This window comes from Dromiciops gliroides, chromosome 2 (genome assembly GCF_019393635.1).
Source record: "Dromiciops gliroides isolate mDroGli1 chromosome 2, mDroGli1.pri, whole genome shotgun sequence".
In the NCBI taxonomy this organism is placed as follows: domain Eukaryota; kingdom Metazoa; phylum Chordata; class Mammalia; order Microbiotheria; family Microbiotheriidae; genus Dromiciops; species Dromiciops gliroides.
This window is the reverse complement of record NC_057862.1, coordinates 496,840,661-496,864,801: the sequence shown is the minus strand read 5'-3', so window position 1 is coordinate 496,864,801 and position 24,141 is coordinate 496,840,661.

Below are 24,141 nucleotides of genomic sequence, written 5' to 3'. Positions count from 1 at the left end.
TGGCAAGATTTCACAGCTGATTCAAAATTCCTGTTGTAGGTCTTTGCTATAATCTGCAGTTCTGCTTACTTCCTTATGGGGATAGGGAGAAAGAGGAAAATTCTAGCCTTCAGTGCCTTTCCCCTCCCCCCTCCCATTTTTCCCCAGTGGGGCCTCAACTTGCTCTACCTACTTGCTAATTCTGTGGTTCTTTCCCTCTCTCATCCTTCTGCAGCATCTTTTATTATTTCTCTTCAATAATGTGCTCCTATAGGGAAATCTTCTATAAGATCCACTTTAGATTCTCAGACATTTAGCAGCATAGATTTTGAGATGGAAGGGACCTTCCAGGTCATCTAGACCATCATTTTTACTCTATGGTTCAGAAAACTGAAACCCAGAGAGGTTAATGCCACATAAATAGTAACTGGTAGAGCCAGGATTCTGGATTCCCAATCCAAATGCCCTTTTCCATTGTGCTGTTAATTTGGGATAGGATGGTTGGAGGGGCTGGGTGCTGAGAGTCAAGAACTGCTCTCAGCAATTAATCAGGAAAAATAATTTTTCAGTATCTAATACATAGATATTACTATCTTTAGTTTACAAGTGAAAACACTCACAAGGAGGTCAAGAGAGACAATATCATGGTATTGAGAAAAGAGCCCAGGATATAGTGTTAAATGGCTTGCTTTGAGTAAGCTCTTCCCAACCAGGTTCTATCTGATATTTCCAATGTGACCAGAGTAATTTCATTTTACTTGACTCCACAGACTCCTAGTTCAGCCATGGTGGCTTTCCAAGACTCATACATAGCACTCCATCTTCTTTCTCTGTTTCTTTATATTGACTTTCCCCTATGCCTGGAATTCACTCTCTCCTCACTTTTATTCTTTGACATTGGTGGTTTCCTTGCAAACTTTAAAGTGCTATGTAAATTCTAGTTGTTAATATTGTTGTTGCTGTTCTTATCATTATTGTTATATTCACCTCAAATATCACTTTCTGTAGAGAGGTCTTTCCTTGTCCCTCCGGTTGTTAATGTCTTCACCAATAAGCTTAACATATATGCTTCTACATGTTTTATACTTACCTATATATTTGTATGTTGGGATGTGAGCTTTTTGAAGCCAGCCTGTTTTTATTTTGTCTTTGTATCTTCAAAACAAAGCACAATGTTTGGCATATTATGTTGATTGGTTGATTAATTGATTGACCTAGTACAGGTAGACAAATTAACTGAAGCACAAAGAATGAAAATGATTTGTTCAAGGTCACCAAACTTTGTTGTTCAGTTGTTTCAGTTGTGTCTGCCTCTTCATGACTCCATTTAATTTACCATTTCCTTCTACAGCTCATTCTGCAGATGAAGAAACTGAGGCACAGAGGGTTAAGTCATTTGCCCAGGGTCACACAGGTAGTAAGTGTCTGAAGCCAGATTTGAGTTCAAGAAGATGAGTCTTCCTGACTCCAAGCCCTGACTCTATCCACTGAGCCATCTAGCTGGAACTAAACTAGTTAGTGGTAGAAATGAGATTAACTCTCCTGACTCCAAGTTTAGTGCTTTTTAAACTATATCATTCAGCCTCTCTATTACTTTGCTTTGCCAAATAACTGTATGCTACTCTGATTTCTTCTACAGTCTAAGTCACCTCAGAAGCAAAATACAGTGAACATTCCCTGGAGTTATCCACAGATCCTGAAAGTTAACAATACTAGCTTAATTCCACATAGAGATTTAATTTTATAGAGCTCTTCTTTGCATAACAACTGTAAGGTAGATATTTTTTAAAAACAGACTTTCAATGTAATTGGTATATAGAATTTCTAATGAGAAAATTCCCTTTTCTAATATAGATCAACAAATACTTCACAACTTGTAATGCCAAAGTCGCCTGGTCCCCTCAAAGGCTAATTACATGACTTACCTAGGGTCACACAGCCAATGTATGTCAAGGATACAACTTAAACACAGATCTTGCTGACTCTGAGGCTAGCACTCAATCCCCTCATTATGCCATATTGCCTCTTATTATATAAATTATTATTCCTACTTTTCAGATAAAGACAAAGAGGCTCAGTTTATTTGCCATAGCTCGTAAGTGATTCTGGAGCCCAGGTCTTCTGATCCAAATCTTTCTACACTAATGTCCTATGATACAGTAGTGGTAGGACCAGAAAACTCTTCAATAAGTATCCCAAGTATAACATTTTAACAAGAGTGATTTATACCCATCAGCTCTGTGCCTAGTAAGAGGGAGAGGAGGTTCGCTGCCTGGAGTACTGACATTGTGGGCTATCTAGGTATATGGTGAATATTTGAAACAACAAATTAGGAAACAGGAATCAGGAGAATTTCCTGAATAAAACATTTACCATATTTTCTTATGTTCTTTCTCATTCTGCTCTCAATATTTCATGTATATGTGTTTTCTCTCCCTTGCTGTATTATTATTAACTCCTGGAGAGCACTGTGTAAAACTGGAAATATTTTCAATTTAAAGGGAGTAATGCCATTTTTTGAGGAGAACGTTGGATTTGGAGGCAACTTGTCCTGTGACCTTTGGAAAGTCCATTTTTTGCCCTGGGCCTCAGATTCCTCATTTGTAAAATAAGAAGAGGTTAGTCTCAACAATCTCAAAGGTCTCTTCTCAAATCATGTGATTCTATAAGCACATGAAGTTACTTCATAAGTGTTTATTCAATCAGAGAAATAAAATACTGGCTTATAGGAAAGTCTGATGGCTAGCACCCTGAACCTGGAAGGAAGAAGAGCCTCACTGAAAATCTTAGTAGCAATCAGTAGTTTAGGAGCTTAAATGAATGGCAAGGAAGTTATCTTCCATCAGCCTCAATTTTCTCCCATGTTATACTTGGGTAATAATAATTGTAGCAATTAATCTTGCAGTGTTTCTTGTATGTATCAAATGAAATGTCACATGCAAAGTGTTTTGCAAACACTGAAATGCTAAATAAATGTCAGTTTGTATTATTACCAAATAACTGTTTGTGTCGATTTTTTTCTCTAAGCTGCCAGGCTTTTGGACTGAATCGACTGATGCTGGCACCTTCTCAGTTCCCAAGACACGGTTGCTTGACAATAACCCCTCCTACTCAGTAGATATTTGGAAAATGAATACATGAATGAATATGCTGAAACTTGTGTTTAACACAAAATAGTACATAAGTAAAGATTCCCAAAAGATTTACAATATTATTGAATCTGATTTCTCTCTCCTAGCCTTTTATTTTTGACTAAATTTTGTCTCCACTTGGTATAAGGACAGTGTCCTACACACAAGAGGTGCTCATTATAGGTTTGTTGATTCCAAAGAATCTTGTTGGAATTAGAAATGAAAGGATTTTACAAACCACTTCATCCCAATCCCTCTCAATTTCCAGATTAGGAAACTAAGGCACAAAGAAATGAAATTATTTGTCTAAAGTTACACAGGAAATTAGTTGCAGAGTAGGGACTAAAACTCAGGTTTTTTGATATACAAGGAAACAGAATAGCAAAACTGGAATCACCTTAGAGATCATTTAAATTGACCTCATCATTTTGTAACTAAGGAAACTGAGGCACATGGAAGATGAAGCAATTCTAGATTCAAACCTAGTCCTCCTGATTCTAAATCCACGGCTCTTTTCCCCATGCCATAATTTAAATTTTTTGACAGCTCATATAGATTGAAGACCAATTTGCAGATTGGCTTAGTTCCTACATTAGGGCATTCATTTCTATAATTCAGATAAAGACTAAAGACAAGTAATATCCAGTATAAGTGAATCCCATGCAGGAAAGAAAAAAAAAAGATTGCAGGAAAGGATGTACTTGGTACCAACTGGCTCAATGTTGGGAATCTGTGAAATTAAGGAAAAGTTTGAACATTTCATTGCCTTCCCTTGCCTTCATGTGTGTCAGCAAGTGCAATGTGGCAAAAGTCACAATGATATATTTGAACCACGGGAGAGTTCAAGAGAGGGCTATTTCTCCTGCAGGGCCCAAACAGTCTTTGATTAATGATACATCTTCAATCCATTCATTAGTTCCTTGTGGGCTCCAGACAGCAGCCAGAGCTGGGAGGAAGTCAGGGTGACCTCACCATTGTCATTTACCAGTCTGGCCAGTGGAAAAGGGAGATTAAGATACTTAGGTTTAAAAACATGCTTGCTATAAGAAGGCAGATGTACAAGGGGAATCTGGGTGCCCCTCCCTGGCCATCCACTAGTGCTAGGATCTTAGCAGATCTGAAAATATTCCCACTGAACAACCTCCTTCCTCAGTATAAGTGAAAACAAAGTAAGAGCAGAGCTATAAATATTGCTTGCAGCCCATTCCAGGGCCTGGCTGCCGTGAATGGTCAGAAGCCCAGTTTAGGCATCTGTGCCTACGCTCAAAGAAATGCTTAGCACCTCGAAAGCTCTAAGACAATGCGGAAGGGCTAAATTAAGGGCCAGCTCTGGGACACAGCTGACATTGGCATGTGCTAACACTTACTTCTAGGAAGGGTTCAGTTACATTCCAAGATTATGTGTCCTCCAGCCCCTGTATAGCCTCAGATGCCTCCTGTCAGGGACTGGGAGCCAGAGATCTTTTAAATTGCTTGTAATCCAGGGAAAATACCTGGGTGTTTTGGCAGCAGGGTGGTGTTCTAGAAGACTTGAGCTTTTTTTTTTTTAATGAGGAAGGGAGTGGGGAAAAGGCTGGCTTCCATTTGTTAAATTTCTCTTTTGGATTTTTGAGAACATTAGGGGGATGCTGAGGGAGAGTTGTAGTTTTTTTGTAGTATTTGGCTCTTTCACTTTCCTCCACCTCTCCCAGCCTTCTTGCTTTGATTCAAACTAATATGCATTTATTAAAAGCTATCTCCCTTTCTGTTTCTCTCTTTCAGATGTCCTTCCTGCCTCCAATTTCACACTCACTTCCAACTTCAATTTAACAAATGCTCACTGAGTGTCTACTATATACAAGAGACTGAGGAGAGCAAAGACATGAATCAAAATGGTCTCTTTGCTCAAGGACCTTCCAATCAGCTTTTTCCTTACTTACACTGCCTTCAAAATTCATATTTTAAAAAAATTCTTAACAGTTTTTCATCAGATTTTCTAGAAGGAACCAAATTATAAAAGGAAATGCTTTTAACTTAATCATTTTTTGCGGGCTTGGTATATCTTTAATTAATAGTTGGTGGTCACCTGTCAACTTCTTAGGTATGAGGTAGTCCCTCTACCCAGTCTAGAACAGGAAGTCAGAAGCCTTTGGCCCATCACATATCTGGGCTGTCATTTTTCCAAAGAGCTAAAAAGTGAAAACACATGTGTGAGTATGTGTGTGCATGTGCACGCACGCGCGCACGCGCACACACACACACACACACACAGTAATCTCCACACACCCTGAACAACTGGCCAGGGTGAAGAGCCAAACACATTTTTCTCCTGGGCTGGAGCATATACAATTTAGAATGGTAGACTCTCAGTTGGAAGGGACCCTAGCATTCACTCATTCCAAGTCCTGTTTCTTGGATCGGCTTCTAGGCATTGCTCTGATGGCAGAAATCAACTGTACTTCCCCCTCCCCTCAGAAGCCTGAGCCAGTCATTTCATCCATGACTGTGGGAATCCAATAATGTATTCAACTCTTTCCCATTTGAGCTGGAGTGTGGTTTTGTTTGTTCTGCCTTCTGGTTGGACATTATTACAAATTGAGCCAGAGAAACAGCTGACTTGGTTTGACATGTCCATTTTGAACTAAGCTAGTACATGATTAGAGATTAAAATACTTTTATTATGAGGAGTATACTCTGGAACATTCATTCACTCCTGTTATCATGAACAGTCTAGGTCAACGGTAAGTGACCTGACTAGCTGATCTGTTTCCAGGGTCCTTGTAAAAGGAATTCTTGATCTTAGTCCAAGTTCAATGGGAAGTGTTCATGTCTCAAGCACCCACTACCAGAATTGTTGCTTGCAGTTTGTGAGAGTGCCTCTGTAGGAAAGAGAGTCCTGAAATGAAAATCAGTGCAGACTCAAAATGAAAGTAGTCCATTTTCCCCCAGAAGTGCTCTGCACTTCACGAATGCTTCATCAACATTCGAAGCATTCCCTGGCTCTTTTTCCCAAGAGATGGGTTGTGTTTTTTTAAATAGAGAATTGAACTTCTGGGAAGGAAGATTACATCAGGTCTCTTGGTCTTCTTGCTCCCTCTGATAAGGGCATCTGCAACACCAGAGATGGGAGTTCTTTCAAAGGGAATTATTTCTAGTAAGGCTTACTGGTATTTCTTTAAAAAAAATGAAAAAAATCCCAATTTTAGCCTACTTGTATATAGTGATTTACAATTTACAAATTGTATTCTTGAAACAACATTGGGAGGGAGAGCAAATGGTATCATTCTTTTTATATTTCAAGATCTATGAGAGTTCTGGTACTAAATCCTTGCAGTTTCCACTCTATAGACTACCTCTAAATAAGAAATAGATATAGATCAAATGAAATAATTCTGAAATGTTAAGGAAGTAATTAATTCTGAGGGGATGAGATTTTATGTACGCAGCCAATGGCTGTGTAATTTGTTTTAGGTGTTTCATTTTAAAATTGTGGTCATTACTAACATACATGAGCTTGGATCTACATATCTTGGTACCCATATTAGAATTCAGTTTAGGGGGTGGCTAGGTGGTGCAGTGGATAAAGCACCCTGGATTCAGGAGTTCCTGAGTTCAAATCTAGCCTCAGACACCTGACACTTACTGGCTATGTGATCCTGGGCAAGTCACTTAACCCCCATTACCCCGCAAAAAACCAAACCAAAACAAAACAAAACAATTCAGTTTAATTCAATGAACACTTCCTAAGTGTCACAGGTTTGTCAGGCCCCTGTGCTAGGCAGTAAAAGTTTCAGAAAGGCAGATTTTAAATCAGTTTAACAAAGACTTTCTGAAGAAAGTCTCCACTTTACGGGGTTTTGCTAGAAGAAGAGAAAAACCTAGGCATAATTTGACATTGAGATCGAGATAGAAGTAAGATTAAGTAATAGAGGATGAATACAAAAGTGGGGTATGTTCTTGTTACTATAATATTAGGAGAACCAGAGCCTTAGCTAAGTCTGGGTGACTGAATCTTTGTCCTAAGTCAGAAAATTGAAATGGGAGATTTAAAGGTCAACAACATATGGTCATATCTTCTAAGGAAGTGGTTCGCAAACTTTTCTAGTTGAACATTCTTACCTATATCAGTTTTTTTTTTAAAGAGCCCAAACTCTATTTATCATCCATCCAATCCATCCATATACCCATCTCTCATCTAATATAAATATGTATACTTTATAAATAATATACATGTAATACTAATTAATACTATTAGTGCTACTATTCTATATTATGTATATTAGAAAACAGTAAAATTAAAATGTGATTAATGATTAAATAATAAATATTTTAAAGTTTTTATTAGCAGTGTTAAAAAATTTTGTTCCAATAAAATATTTTTGGTGAGAGCAATATAGTTCTATATGTTGCATTTTCTTTTAAAAATCTTGGTTTAAAAGTAATTTGAAGGTATGACTCTAAACGTGAGCTGCATGGTGAAGTCTCTTTATCAGTGCAGTAACCAATATTGGGGATGGATCTCTTTGGATATCTTCTATCCTGGTCCCACAGATCTGTTTCTACTGTAGTTTGTTTTAAATGTCTTCACACTTATTTATGCTTTTAAAAAATATCTCTGTCACTTCATTGACTTATGTCAGAGAAATATGTCTTGTGAAATGCATTCTTTTTTTTCCCCCCTTGACCCTTCTTTTCTTTTTCACTTAACTTTTTTTTTTAAACCCTTTTGTCAAAGGTGGTTTGGCAATGACCATTTGGCTTTGACAAACATTTGTATTTAATTTCAAGGAATCCCTACATATGTATCTGACCTCTGGGAGGGCAAGAGGGTTGAAGAAAGGAAGTCTGAGCTTCACTCCTCAGGCTTACACTTAGAATACTGTCTTCTCCCACCCCTTCTCAGGAAGCCATCTCAGTGATGGTAGTCATACTGCTGATGCTGATGCGAATATTGTTTTGCAGCAGCTAGACAGATGGCAGTTGGAGGCATCTCTATCTCTACCCCCATCATAGGTATACCCAGGCCCCAAGATTATCTTCTGGAGGTAGCAGGCACCCCTGGTGGAGAAGCTCATCAGGTTGCATTTGAGAAATGATCCAATGGCACTAGCTAAATGATTGGTTCCATCTAACTATTGGTTAGTACTGCAAGCCATCCTCCTTCCCACATCATCTAATACATTCCCTGAGTTACTTATATATCATTTTGAAGAATAATGTTCTAAGGAAGAAGGAAGGGATGGATCCTGATTTTGGGGTAAGGGGCTGATCCTGGTTTTGGGGAATGGATGTAGCCATGATGGGCAGAGCTGGTCACAAGATAGTGGGATTGAAGGTGGAAGCTGGGACCCCAACACAAACTGTGAAAGACTTTCTTATGGTACATATAGACCTATAAAGAGTTTATGGGAGGGAAAAAGTGCTTTCCTCTCTACCAGAAGATTATGTCTTCCTGCAAATGCCTTTGTCTCCCCCAAGGAGTTTTGCTCTTCCCTGCCTCTTAGACTTTTCCAATACCAGAGCCAGGTAGTTGGAAAAAAAAAGAATGAAGGCAACAGTGTGATGAACTTCCATGGGAAATTATGGGGGAGGAATACTTCCCAAGATTCTGAGGTCTGCAGGGACTTAATTGCCCTGGGGAATAGAAAATACTTCCCATCAATGTTCTTTTCTATCTTGTAGTATTATCATTTTCTGGGACATGGATGATGGTTAGTGACAGGTAATTCAGGTAGGGCAAAGAACGAAGTAGGGGAAGCAGCTGTCATATCAACACTGGAGGGACTATGCCTTCCTGAGAATATCTCTGCCTCCCCCATTTTTTCTTTCCCTCAAAGTTTTGCCCTCCCAATCTGCTTAAACTTTCCTAATAAGCAAAGAGCAGGGAAAACAGAGGATGGGGTCAAGAAGCATCTGGAAGGACTAACACTGCACACCTCTCCCCACCTTTAACTGCTGAGTGATGAGAATGAGCACTGTGGTTCTAAATGGGCCAGTGCTCAGCCACTCACTCTCCTATTCCATGAAGAGACAAAAAATTTCAGCACTGGCTATAACAGTTCTACTCTAGCAGATGAGAGCTAAAAAAAATCTGACCATAACACTTTATCCAGAATAATTAATTAAAATCATTGACCAAATAGGTCAATGCCTGTTAATTCCCCTTCAGCAGATACCTTATGGTACCTTAGGGTGTCTTTCCCCCCATATATTATGTCCCCCTTTACCCACACCAGCTGATGGTGCCTTTTGTGCCCCTTATCCAATCATTATACTGTAAGCTCCTTGAGGACAGGGCCTGTCTTTTGCCTCTTTTTGTACAGTACTTAGCACAGTGTCTGGCACATAGTAGGAGCTTAATAAATGTTTAATGATTGATTAATTATTGATTGGACAAGGTTTGCATTTCTTTGCCTAGGTGAAAAAATACCTAATTATACATTTGAGGAATGACTAAAGATGAAAATAAACTAAAATTATGAGAAAAATTGAGAACAATAAAATGTCACCTGATGTTGGACCCCTATTCAGGTTTAATGGGATTATGGTGTACAAATATTCAACTCCCATTTGTGTCTCTTTTCTCTGCCAAGGGGAACAATCTTTGTATTGGAAAGGAATAACCAAAAATAGTTTATAATGAGATAAAACCCAAATAAGGTGGGGCTTTTTTTTTTCAGGATTAGGGCATGCTTTTATAAACATCTTTTACCTACCCTTGCTTATATTTCAGCATATTTTTTTTTTAGGCTCCAAGTTGATTGGTGAGTTTCTATACATTGATTTCTTTTCCTGTATGTCAGAAAGACTTGTGTTCAAATCCTGTCTCAGATTCCAGACAAGGCCCTGTCAACCTTAGTTTCCTCATCTATCAAATAGTCATCCCTATTTTATACTTATATATTTAATAGAACCTATATTATAGGTTTCTTGTGATGATGAAATTAGGATATATATATATGTATATATGCACATATATAGCTGTGCAAATCTTAAAGTGATTATTTATTATTAGTTATTATTTTTGTTCTTATCATTATTGTTATGCTAGTTACTATTATTATTGTTATTTCTTCTATTTTTTCTGACTAAGATTCTGTGATTTTATAATATACTCTTATATAACAGTGAGTTTCCTATCACTGATCATAAGAAGATAGTGAGTTCCTTGTTACTGATACCAAAGACTGTATGACCAATTGTCAAAGCATTGTTTATAGCAGAGGTGACAAACTTATGCTCCCAGGTCCCAAGCCACCTGCAAAACTCCAGAGTTGGCCCAGGTTAAAATGTAATTAGGAGAATTTTAAAAAAAATTTTAAACACAGATAATATATATGTTTTTAAATTTTCTAAGTTATTATAAGGCAGGCAGATACCCATTTCTATTTGAGTTTGACACAACTGACAGCATGTATTTCCATTCAATGTGTCCAACTTTAAAGTTCCTTCCAATACTAAGATTCTATAAAAGTGGCTCACACATGACACTCTTCACTATGAACACAAAGACTTAAATAGTGGGTTAAAACTGTTCATCTTCAAAAACCTTTTTGAGGCTACTGAGAACTAACATTTGGGTTGGTTGCCAATAAGAAAAACTTTTTTTAAAGCTAGACTTTCAATTTCACCTCTATAAGGAATAGCCAGACTCTGTCCCTGGGCTCCTCAGTTGTTTTAAGAGAGTTTTTAATTACTTTGCCGGAGCCCTGGCACCACTTCATCATTATGTCCTTACCATCCAGTACTTGTGTAGAATGATATTATATCTTCTACAGGAAACATTTCTCAACCCCTCTTAATTCATATGGACTATTTGTTTCTGACCTGTGGTAGAGCATTCCAAGCTCATATTGGTCTGATCCATCACAATCAGACACACTGTACATTGACCCTGATTCAGTGGTTTCATTTTAGTCCTCTTTAAGTATGAAGGATAGCAACCATGATTCTAGTGACTTCTCTCTTTTAATTATTTCCTATTTATCCTGTAGATAGATTGTTTTTACATATGCGTTTTTTTTTGTTATCTGTCCCATTAGATTGAGAGCTCTTTGGGGCAAGAACTACTTTCTTTTGGTCTCTTTCGATACCCTTAATTTTTAGCACAATGCCTGGAATGTAGTAGATGCTTAATAAATGTTTATTGACTGACTATGTATTGTCTTTCTTTATTAGAATATAAGCTCTGTGAAAATAGGGACTCTCTTGCTGCTTGCTTTTGTATCCCAAATGTTTAGTACAATACCTGCCATAGAATAAATTATCTATCATCTATCTATCTGTCTATCTATCTATCTATCTATCTATCATGTATCTATGTATCTAGCTATCTTCCATTTTCTTATTTGAAGAAACCAGTGTTCAAGAGGTTTTGTAATTTCCAGAATGAGAAAAGTGGCAAATGTCAGAACTAGATTTTATTTTGGAGCTCTCTTTATTGCATGTCTGGTAGTCTTTCAACTGTGCTCAGGAGGAAGGAAAGAAGGAAGGAAGAAAGGAAGAAAGGAAGAGGGAATGATGTGAGAAAGGCAGTTTAAGGGGCAAGAAAAATAAAGAACAAAGGAAGGAAGGGAATGTAAAGAATTGTTATTTGAAGCTTTTATGCCTCAGCGCGCACTGGCCTGGGACTCCGCAAACTGCATGGTGCTCCACCCACTTGTTGTAGCTGATGCCATGGTGCTGGCACCTCAAGTCATCACCACTCGCCAATGCCTACATGGGCCTGGCAAAATTATAATGATTGAAAGCCTAGTGAGGGCAGTCATGTGACTGTCAGAGCGGCCAGCTAATTGGTTGGGGGCTGCTGGGGTTTGCTGGGAGTGGGGAGGAGAATTTGCCATTCTAGCTGGAAGCTGGAAGGCGACAGGAGCTCTGCTGTCTATTCTCAGCTGATTCCTGGGCAGTTGTATTTCTTCAGGTTGTATAATTTCCCTTTCCCCATTTTATTTTCTTTCCCTTGATCCTACTGATCCTGTTTGTGTTGTTTTTTTTTAAGTTCATTCTTGTTAAAATAAATCCTATTCTGTTTTGAGGGAGGCTGCCGTTCTCCTGCCTTGCCCCAATATTGCAGCGAGCCGCTTAGCTAACACTCCCCAATTAAAAATTGGTCCCCACAGGAAGAAGGAAAAATTTATGAAAGGATGATGGATAGAAGGATGGATACTACAATCTGAAGTTTCATAAAGGTCAGTACTAGAGAACACATTAGAGAAAATAGACCTCTTTTACTTCAGTTTGCATTATTACTGATAGGTAATAGATGTGTGTGTGTGTGTGTGTGTGTTTGTGTGTGTGTGTATGAGAGAGACAGACAGAGAGACAGAGAGAAAGAGGGAGAGAGAAACTTATTAGCTTATTAAGTGATGATTATGTACCAGGCACTGTGCTCTTGCTGAGGATATAAGTACAAGATGAGATAGCCCAGGATATAAATACAAGATTATAAATACAAGATAAGATAGCCCCTGATCTCAGGGAGATTAGATTCTATTAGAGGGAAGATAACACATAAAGGGGAGTTGGAAAGTGGAAGTCCAGGTTATGGTAAAAGTTGAAGGTGATGCCTGTAGTATAGGTGATATGGTTTGAAAATGGTGTCTGGGCTAGGAAAACTGGAAGATAGTATGGCAGAAATTAGTCATAGACCAACATCTTACACCTTATACTAAAAACAGATCAAAATGGGTTCATGATTTAGACATAAAAGGTGATACCATAGGTTAATTAGAAGAGGAAGGAATAGCTTGCCTCTCAGATTTATGGAAAGGAAAACAGTTTATGAACAAACAAGAGATAGAGAATATTACGAAATGTAAAATGGATGATTTTGATCACATTAAATTAAAAAGTTTTGGTACAAACAGAAGCAATGTATTCAAAATTAGAAGAGAGGCAGAAAGCTGAGTAATAATTTTTATAGCCAGTATTTCTGATTGTAATGATTGGAATGACGCCACCTGCTGGAGACTTACTGTAGGAAAGCTCCAACAAGAGGAGAGGGACTCTGAGGGAAGGACCATGTGTCTTTTCTTTGGCGTCAGGAAGTGTCGTTTGCTTGTGGGAGGAAGAAGGGGGAGGCTGGCGTACTGGCTCACTCTCCTGAGGACTCTGGTGGAGAAGGGAGCTAGGAATGCTCTCTCCCTTTAATAGATAGATGAATCGAGGCCTTTCTCTCTCTCTCTCTTTACCAAATTCTTATTCTCCTTAATAAATGCTTAAAAGCCTAACTCTTGCTAAAGCTTATAATTTATTGGTGACCACTCATTAGATATTTTATACAGTATAGCTAGAATTTTAGCCCTTACATGATAAAGGCCTCATTTCTAAAATATATAGGGAACTAAATCAAATTTAAAAGAAACCAAGTCATTCCACGATTGAGAAAGGGTCAAAGGATATGAACAGGCAGTTTTCTGATGATGAAATCAAAGCTATCCATTGCCATATCAAAAAATGCTCTAAATCAATATTGATTAGAGAAATGCAAATTAAAACAACTCTGAGGTACCACCTCACACCTATCAGATTGGCTAATATGACAAAAAAGGAAAATAATAAATGTTGGAGAAGCTGTGGAAAAATTGGAACATTAATGCATTGTTGGTGGAGCTGTGAACTGATCCAACCATTCTGGAGAGCAATATATATAGCCCACAGGGCTATAAACCTCTGTATACCCTCTGATCCAGCAATACCACTATTAATTCTTTTTCCCAAAGAGATCATAAAAAAGGAAAAGGACCCACATGTAGAAAAATATTTATAGCTGCTCTTTTTGTGGTGGAAAGGACTTGGAAACTGAGGGGATGCCCATCATTTGGGGAATGGCTGAACAAGTTCTGATATATGAATGTAATGGAATACTGTTGTTCTGTAAGAAATGATGAGCAGGCAGATTTCAGAGAAATCTGGAAGGATTTACATGGACTGATGCTGTGTGAGATGAGCAGAACCAGGAGAACATTGTACACAGTATCAACAACATTGTTTGTTGATCAGCTGTGATAGACTTGGCTCTCTCTTCTCAGCAATACAATGGTCCAAGATAGTTCCAAAGGACTCATGATGGAAAATGCTCTCCAAATCCAGAAAAATGAACTGTGGAATCTAGATGCAGATTGAACCATACTATTGCTATTTTTTTTTCTTTTCTGAGGTTTTTCCTTTTTGCTCTGATTCTTCTTTCACAGCATGAGTAATGCAGAAATATGTTTAATGTGACTGTACATATATAACCTATATCAGATTGCTTGTTGTCTTGGGGAGGGCAGAGGGAGGGGAGGGAGGGAGAAAAATTTGAAACTAGAAATCTTATAAAAACATACATTGAAAACTATCTCTACATGTTCCTGGAAAATAATAAAATACTTTTATGAAAAAAATGGTTTCTGGGAAATGATAAATAAGGGCCTGTTTTGCAGCATGATTAGGCAAAAGCATGCCCATTAGAGCCCAGGGTGGTTTCAGAGGGATAATCCAAGGTTATTGGGAGAGGAACTTTATGTGAATGATATGGTAGCCAGAGTGCAGGCAAAAAATAAGGGTCCCTCATAAACATGAGCTAATTAGTCTTCACAATACTCTAGTGAGGGTCTTGGCTCAATTAAACATCCCTTTTACAAATCAGGAAAGCTAGGCCGAGAGATCCACTTCATCCAAGTCAGATTTGTTTTAGCCAGATTTTAACATAAGTTCTCTATTTGAAGTCAGAGCATAGGCAAGGATTAGCTTTTATACTTGTGAGCTTCCAAACTTGTCTTTGCATGTTCAAGAACCTTTGAAAAGGTATTTGAGCTATGGCACTTAAGTAATAAGGCTATAAGTACTTCATTGGTCAGAAGATAATCATTGTCATCAACACAGATTCCATGATGTCATCTCGTTGAAGTGATGCTGTGTTTGTGAAAGACCAGGTGAAAATTTTAACAGTTCCCCAAACACAAGAAATCCTGCTTAAAATGGCTAACAAAAGACCTCAAATAATCTTTTGTGCACTATTATAAAAATCATCATTTCTGAAGTGAGAAAAACTCCTGCCTTCTTTTCATGGTTCTGGAAGGGTAGGTGAGAATTGTTTCACCTCTAATTTATGTATGAATGCCTGTATTTGCAAAAGATCAAGGAGTGAGGCCAACTCCGAGAGGTACCATTTCATTCAAAGGCAAACTGCTGAATTCAGGATTTGGTGCTGGAGATCATGGCAATTCAAGAGCCCTGCATATATGAACATGTAAAAGAGTATTTATGGAGTACAGGCATATGTAGGCAGTCATTTTGTCCTCAGAATAAAAACTCAGTGTGAATGCTAAATAGCTTCTTATTACTGGGAAAGCCATTGAATACCGTTCAAGGTATTGACTTTATAAACATTAAGAAGTGATTTTTTTTAGTATGCATTCTTATTAAGGCTGTTTAATACTAATGAACATGAAATGGAAAGGTAATCACATTTATTTCCAGTTCTTTGTTCTTTTTTTTAATTGAAAACAAAACAGGTTTAAGTAATTTTTCTGAATTAATGTAGGCTTTTAAGGTTCATTACATACATTTGTCCAGGTTTTTTGTTTTGTTTTCTTCTGTTTGTTGTTCATATGTTTGTTTGTTAATTAATTTTGTGAAGCCCCTATTAAAGTCCTCCTTGAGTGGCCTGATTTTGATGTGGAGGTGACCCTGTGTTATCAAAAGCTATGCCCAAAGAAGAAAGGCTTTTGCAATTTTCATCAAGCTGGGAGGGCTTCTAAGATAGATTGGTGACAGTGTATGTTTGTTGTTAGAGGAACAGCCTAGATAAGGTAAAAGTGCTTTATCAATAGAACCAGAACCAATAATTTTAGCACCTGGGAAAAGCTTTGCAAAATGAATCTGGGGAAGAGACATGGAATATGATCATTCAGATACATTTTTTTTTAGTAGAAGTTCAAAGTAATTTCAGCACTTATAGGTTTTCAGAACTGATTCAGTAATAACAACATATTTGTGTAATACTTTGTGGTTTATAAAGCACATTGCATATGCTATCTCATTTGGTAAATAAGGAGATCCTATTCTAAAAAATAATGGATTTTTCATTCTATTTTGTTTCAAAGCCTTAAGAAAGTAGGTTCACTTAATGTACCTACAGTTGCTTGGGCTTTCTAATTCTTAGAAGCCATCTCTCTTTCCTCCAGGAAGCCTTCTATTCTCTCTTTCTCACACTCACATAGAGCCATCTCACTATCTTACTTTTGGTATCCTAAGCACCAATTTGGCACTTAATGTCTACTGCTTTGTATGCCTTGTAATCCTTGATATTTATAAGTGGCTTAGTTAGCTTCTGCACAATACCAAGGACAGGGCTGAGTATAAAGTATCCAACCAGTTAACATCCCTTCACTCAAATAAACCTTTGTTACATGCCTCCTGTGCTAGGGACTGAGACAGATACAGAAATATAGAAGAATAAGTCCTGTGATCTCAAGGTGTTTATTGTTTTCTGATTGATTGATTGATTTTTTTAGACTAGGTAAAAGATTTTAAAGTATATGATAATGTAATATAAAAAGACCTGAAGGAAAATCTCCACCACCATGAATGGTTCTTCTGTGGAAGATCTATGGAAGAACAGGGGAAAGAATTGCATAGGATCCAAAGGTATGGATGGATTACTGGATGAACTGATGGATGGAATTCACACATAGATGAGATTTCAGACCAAGTGAAGTCTTGAATTAAACTATAGCATATATTGTATGTTGCTTCAGAACATATTATGTAACACTGGCCTATTGTGAAACATGTGTGTGTGTTTTACTTAATCTATCAGTTTTTCAATTAATTTATGTTATTACTTCTAAAAAATACTAGACTGTTAATGGCCTTAGTTTTATATATACATACTATATATATATATACACATATATGTATATATTTGTGTGTGTGTGTGTATATATATATATATATATATATATATATATATATATATATAGTAGGCCTCCACCAGTTGCGGATGACCATGGATCAGTGTCATGAAGAGCCACAGGCCACAGTGTGGCTGTGCAGTTTGGTAGGGAATGACTTTTCACTAAATCAGGCTAGTTTCTTTAACTCTACCTTAATTCTATGTGACCTTGGGCAAGTCATTTTCTCTCACTGGGACTCAGTTCCCTCATGTATAAAATGAAGAGATTGGTCGCTCAAATCTAAGGCCGCTGCCAGCACTAAAAGAGATGAGTAAACTGCAGAGATCGTGAATTAGTGAGGTGATAATTCTGGGGTTCCAAGTGTGCTCTTACAAAACCTTTACTTCTCTTGCTATCTAGCCTATTATAACTGCAAATAATACCCTAGGATACCTGAGGGACATTTCCCTTTCCTCCTCCACTCCTTTTCAGGATTGTTTTAATAATAGGTATACTATTATTTTATATTTCATTATATAGCAGTTCTTAGGACTTAAATGGACTTCAGGGGATATGATCTATCTCCCTTTATATAGTCAAGGTATTATCACCTCCAGTTTACAAATAAAGTAACTGAGGTCCAAAGAGGTTAAATGACTTGTCTAGACAACAAGACTAGCAAGTGGTAGAGTCTAGGCTAGAACCTAGTTCTCCTGATTTCTAACGAAATGCCTTTGTACAAGTGGTAAGGACTAAGGGAGTTCTATCGCCCTCAAAGCAAGCAGTTTAATATTTCTCTGCCTCAGACTATCGATCCACCTCCTAGAGCAACTGTCGAGAATAATGAAATTGTTATTGTAAAATGTGTTTGCTCTCCAGGATCTACTCATATACACAGCATTACTCTTGGTGCTGTCCCCAAATCCCTAAATTACTCACTGAGGCTTGATTTAACTTAGCCCAGCAAATGGATCTTTGGGTAGTTAATAAATAAGTGAAGATATTGGTGGTAATATCTTTGAAAAGCATCATCATCATTTAAAAATTGTTTTTTATTTTTCTTCAATTACATATAAAACAATTTTTAATATTTTTTAAAAGTTTTGAGTTCCAAATTCTATCCCTTCCTTTCCTCCCTCACTGATACAGTAAGCAATCCAATATAGCTTATATATATGCAATCAATCACAATCACCTTTATATCCACCTCTAAAATAGGCAAGATAAAACTACACGAGAATTTAGTATGAGTCTCACTGTAGGCTTAAATTGTAAAGAAATGAAACTGAAGGGAACATTTTGCCTTGTAAATACTTCTTTATTATAAGGGAATAAAAAGACTGGAACAGACCAGGGAAGATCAATACGTGAGACAGATAGGTTTTCAGTTACATAATAGATGCTCAAATCATATATCAGCTACCTTCTGGCTGTGTGACCCTGGATAAGTAACAAAGCCTGAGCTTTCTCATTCATAAATGAATTATATTTACATTACTTACCTCATAGTAAGTAACTCTTAAACCTGTGTTCACTATCTCTGTGACTTACTAGGCATGATGTTCTTAGTAAAAGCTGAGCAAAGGAAATCACCCTTCCTTCCACTCCTCTGGCCATCAACCTTCTGATATTTAAAAAAATGATGTAGTTATAGGGTGTACTTTTTCTAAATTCATTTAGAAAGTGACATGGATTTGTGTAGTGAATAGGATTGTCAGAGGACTGACTTGACTTTCTACATGTATTCTCGATATCTGAGAAATCTCCTTGTGTGATTTCTAAATGTGTTCACTCATTTTCCCCCATGAATCTCACTCTCCCCATTGATGCTGTGCATATTAATAGTATATGTTATAGTACAAGAGCATATATATTGTATATTATACATATATTATATAGTATATTTGTATGTACATTAATACACTATATTCAGGGAATTTACTGTATATAGTATATAGCATATAATATAGTATAATCAGTGTTCTCTGAGTTTATGGGGAGAATCTTATTATTATGATATTTTATTAAATGCTTTTGCTTTGTACTAATTATGACCTGTGACTGACTAGAGAAAAGAATAAACACTTCATTGGATGCAGATGGATCGCATAGTAGATAGAGTACTGGAAATGGAATCAGAAATATTTGAGTTGGATCTTACCTTACATAATAACTGTGTGACCATGGGAAGTCACTGCATTATCAGCATTGGTTTCTTTGTCTGTAATGTGACAATAATAATGGCACCTACCTGATAGTGTTTTTAAAAAGAGCAAATGAAATATTTGCCTGCCTATCCATCCATCCATCCATTCATCTACCTATCTATCTACCCATATATATTGCTTTGTAAACCTTAAGGCACTATATAAATGCTAGCTGGTTTTGGTCGGGGTTCATGAACTATTGTTTTGAGTAGACATGGAAACACAGAGAACTTTGAACCTGGCATATTCTGAGGATCCCACATGTGAGAAGTGTGGCACAAGTGCTGCTATTCCTGATTCTGCTGCCACAACTACTACCACTAGTACCACCACCACCACCGCTACTGTAATTGTTGTTATTATTATTTGTATACTACCAGCTACTTGGCTCTAGATGTTCACCCTACTATTGCTTTAGAGTGTCCAGTTATTCTCTGAAAACTTCTGCAATGTCATAAGTGCACTCATATCTCAAATAGTAGTTAGATTTCTTTTGATATATATGTGTATAAATATATATGTATAAATATATAAATATATATATATATATATATATATATATATATATATGAGGCTAAAATTCTAGCTATACTGTCTAAAATATCTAATGAGTGGTCGCCATTAAATTAGAAGCTTTAGCAAGAGTTTAGACTTTTAAGTATTTATTAAGGAGAATAAGAATTTGGTGAAGAGAGAAAGGCCTAGATTCAGCTGTCTATCTCGGGGAGCCAGTCTCTTACTCTGTTCTCCATGAGAGTCCTGATGAAAGAGAGAGAACCACTCCTTCTTCATTTCACAAGCCTCCTGTGAAACTGGGAACATCCCGTCCACATGCACACACAGCTCCAAGCTAATTGGCTGGTAGCTTTGATAGACAGTACCCATGAGCAAATGTCACTTCCTGACACCAAAGAAAAGCCGCATGGCTTGCCCTCAAATGCCTTCTCCACATGGCAGAGCTTTCCTACATTAACTCTCCAACAGGTGGCGTCACTCCAATCGTTACATATAATATGTGTATATGTATATATCTGTATCTATATATCTTTATATCTATCTATAAATACATATACATACATGCACACACACACACACACACACACACATATATATATATATATATATATATATATATATGTTCTTAGTGTATAAGTTGTTTTTCTAACTAAACTGAAAACTTTCCCCCTGAAGAGTCATATTCTTAACTATCCAGTTAACTCAGCCAGATCCATTCTGGATGATCAATGGATGACAAATGTCATGACCAAATTGCTCATGTAATTGGTTTCAGGAATATTCTTCTCCCTTGCTCCATAAATTCTATGGAGGTTATTGAAAGTGATGGCCATCTGGGGAACTCTCTTGCTGAATAGGGTACTGACTGGCTTTGCTGCTTTTAGGGTCCATGGAGATTAATGGAAGTAGTGACCAACTTGTAGGAGTTTGAGTGAGTCAGCAGTGCTTCCAGGCTGGTGTATGGGGGAACTTAAAAAACTGTCCATGTCCATGAGTAATTAGGGTATGACACATTGAACCCATACTGTTGAGTACTTCAGCTTCTTGTTCATTACTCAGTACAAAACTCTGGTGACATTAAAATAAGGACCTCCAGTCTCTCCTCAGCCCTCTTCTCTGACCTTGTATATTTCTTGTTTTGACTTTATTTCTGACTCAGGAAATTCTCCTGCCTTTAATTCTTTCCTGATCTATGAAATGTTTACTCAGTACCTAGTGTTGGCTTTTGGTCATGCACTGTTGGCTTCTATCAGCACGCAAATGCCCTGCTACTCTTCCTTCTGAGATGCACAAGCAAAGAAAGGTTCAATCAGCACCCTATCCAGTCATCTACCCAGTACCCACTTGAGTCAATGTAATGTTATGGTGCCAGAAGGAAAATGGTATGCAAGGAAATATATCAGACCTGGAGCCATAAAACATAGGTTCATGAGTTCAAACCCTGTCTGTGTCACTTGCTAGTGTTACCATGGGAAAATAATTCTACTTCTTTGTACCTCTGTTTACTTATTTATAAATCGGCAAAGGGATACTTGCACTATTTGACTCACAGTAGGGGTGGTGAGGATAAAATGATGCAAATGTAAGCTGTTCTTATTGCGAGTACCATATTCCCAAAACTGTTCTTTGTCAAGATATCCATGTTACACATATAACACATATGATATATCAAAGACGGAACGTTTTATCCTTTTATCCCACTTCAATTATATGCAAGGTGGGATAGTTTAATATCTATGTAGAATTACAAAGCCACTTCTAAATGTACATTTAAACTATGTAACAAATATCCTAATAATTTGGCCCAAAAGAGCTCTTTGCAAAGGAATTTAGAGGATAATATTTTAAAGATTGCTAATTTAATATAAATATGATTTAAACCTTGGCTCTAAAGTAGAACTGATTATTCAAGGTTGCTTTATTGGCCACAAAATGCTAATTCTTTTTGAGCCATGTAACTAGAGAGAATTGTGGGGATCAGGTTGCCATTCGGTGGGGCATGGAGTATGTGTCAGAATGGAGCCCTGGCCAGAAGGACAAATTATACCTTAGAGGATTATAGTTTGTGTTTTCCATTTACTTCTTTGCAACTTGTGGTCTTTTTAAATTCAGCAACACTAAAAACATTGAAATGGCATGTAGTTATTAAAGAAGACTAAGTTGATCCTCAGGGAAGTCAATTAGAATGCTGTATAAGACTCACTGAATCAGTATTTTGAGGTCCAACCAGAAAAATAAATTGTATGTAAGTCATAGCCCAGAACCTCCCACCCCGCTTCCAAGAGGTGGGGCTCACATGAACTGGGTTTGATCCTGGGAGTTGACTCCAAGAAGAGCATTTTCTCATGTTGGTTCATTGCCTCCACCTGGAATTACTCTGGGAAAAATATCCAAATATATTTAAAGTATAACCTATGTCTAGGTTTTCTCAAAGGTACATAAAATGTGTCCTTACCTCCTATATAAGGACTCGATGTGGCAAATGAAAACAAGTTATAAAACAGCCACTGTTTCACACACAGAAAAAGCAAAAACAAACAAAAAACCGACAAAAGATTGCCAATAATGCACAGATATAGAAAACACATAAAGCTTCCTCCAGACGGGAATGAAACTTTGGATTTTTACTTACCCATGACATTTTGGTTAGCTCCTCTTTCCCACACAATCCTACAAAGGTCCCAAAGATTCTTTGTGCTACCCTATAGCTTAAAATATCCTACTGTGAAAGACAAATATAATTTTTGAGTTGCCTAACAATTCTGTCACATCTGTATTATCTGAGGTAATTCACTGGCCATGATCTCCAAGTAGTACATTGGGCAGGAGATATGTGGACAGTCCTGTTTTTTTCCAGAAATACATAAAATCTCTTTATCCCTCTAGATCTAGAAGGTCCTATTCCCAAACTCTCAAACTGGAGAATTCTTCTGTCATTCACAAATCTGCTTCTGCTGTAAACTTTTTTTTTTTTTTTGGTGAGGCAATTCGGGTTGTGACTTGCCCAGGGTCACACAGCTAGTAAGTGTCAAGTGTCTGATGTCTGATTTGAACTTAGGTCCTCCTGAATCCAGGGCCGGTGCTTTTATCCACTGTGCCACCTAGCTGCCCCCTGCTATGTACTTTTGTAAGAAATCTCTTAGTGCTTAAGCTACTACCATTTCTTGAGCTAAGAGAGTCAATTTTCAGAAGTTCTAATATCCAATCTGGCCTCTGAAGGTTTGGGCAAGATGGTATATCTCTCATATGTTCCTGTCTCAAGGTAGACATTATAGATTCCTATGTATGGGCATTGCCCTACATCCTCTCTCCACCCCTCTGCTATAAAAACCCTGCTCTATTTTCTGAGAGAGAAAAGAGAAAGGAAGAAGAGAAGATAAAGTGAGAAGAAAAAGATGAGGAGGGGAAGAGCAAAGGCAAAAATAAGAGAGGAAAGAGAGATGAGACATAGAGGAGAAGAAAAGAGGAAAGGAGTGGTAGAAGAAAGGGAGAACATGGGCAGTGGGGAATGACTGGGAAGGGGAGGGGAGAAGTGAGGGGGCTGAAGAAGAGGAGAGTGGATGGGGAGATGAGGGAGGGAGAAGAAGGGTAGGAAGGAGAGGAACAGAGAAGAAGAGAGGGGAGAAGAAGGAAGGGAAGGAGAGGAGAAGAGAGGAGAAGGGAACAGAGAGAAAACAGAAGTAATGGGAGAAGAGGGGAGACAAAAAACAGGAAAGGGGAGAAAGGCCACACTGGAGACCATGGAGACAGGTAACTCCTCCAACAAGAGTCTTATTAGCCAATCATCAGGAAGTCCATGTCTTCTCAGAAAGATCCCAGTGGAATATGATTAAACTGTATCAACAATTTAGCAACTATATTGCTAAAAGAACAAAAATAATACTGATTATACTTATATCTAAATTTTCCTATGTTAAGGCTAGATATGGAGTTAAATAAAAATCTTGGACATTTATAAATGTTTTTTGAAGGGATAAAGGGCTTTTTGCCTACATTATCTCATTTGAGTTAACCCTGTGAGGTAGACAGTACAGATAATATCCCTATTTTATAACTGAAGAAACTAAGGCACAAAGATATTAAGTGGCAACATTGTTTGTGGCCACATAGCTAGTAAAGGGACAAGGATGTATTTTTCTGTACTTGAGGGCCAACACTCCAGCAACTAAATCCTGATGTTTTTCTGGAGGCCAGATAAAATTAGAAGCCAGGAATAAAGATAATAAAATTAATGAATTATCTTTATATTACTTGTATTTAAATTAGTAAATCTAAGTAATGTTATATTAGTGGCTGAGCTGAAAGGATGGCTGGCTGGTCTTGGAGTTAGGAAAACCTAGGTTCAAACATCTGTGGAACTTTGGGGAAGGCCTTTAGTCCAAGCAATTCTCTAAGAGTATAAGCTACACATAAAGTATCAACATGCAGGGGGAGAGGAAATTTACTCAC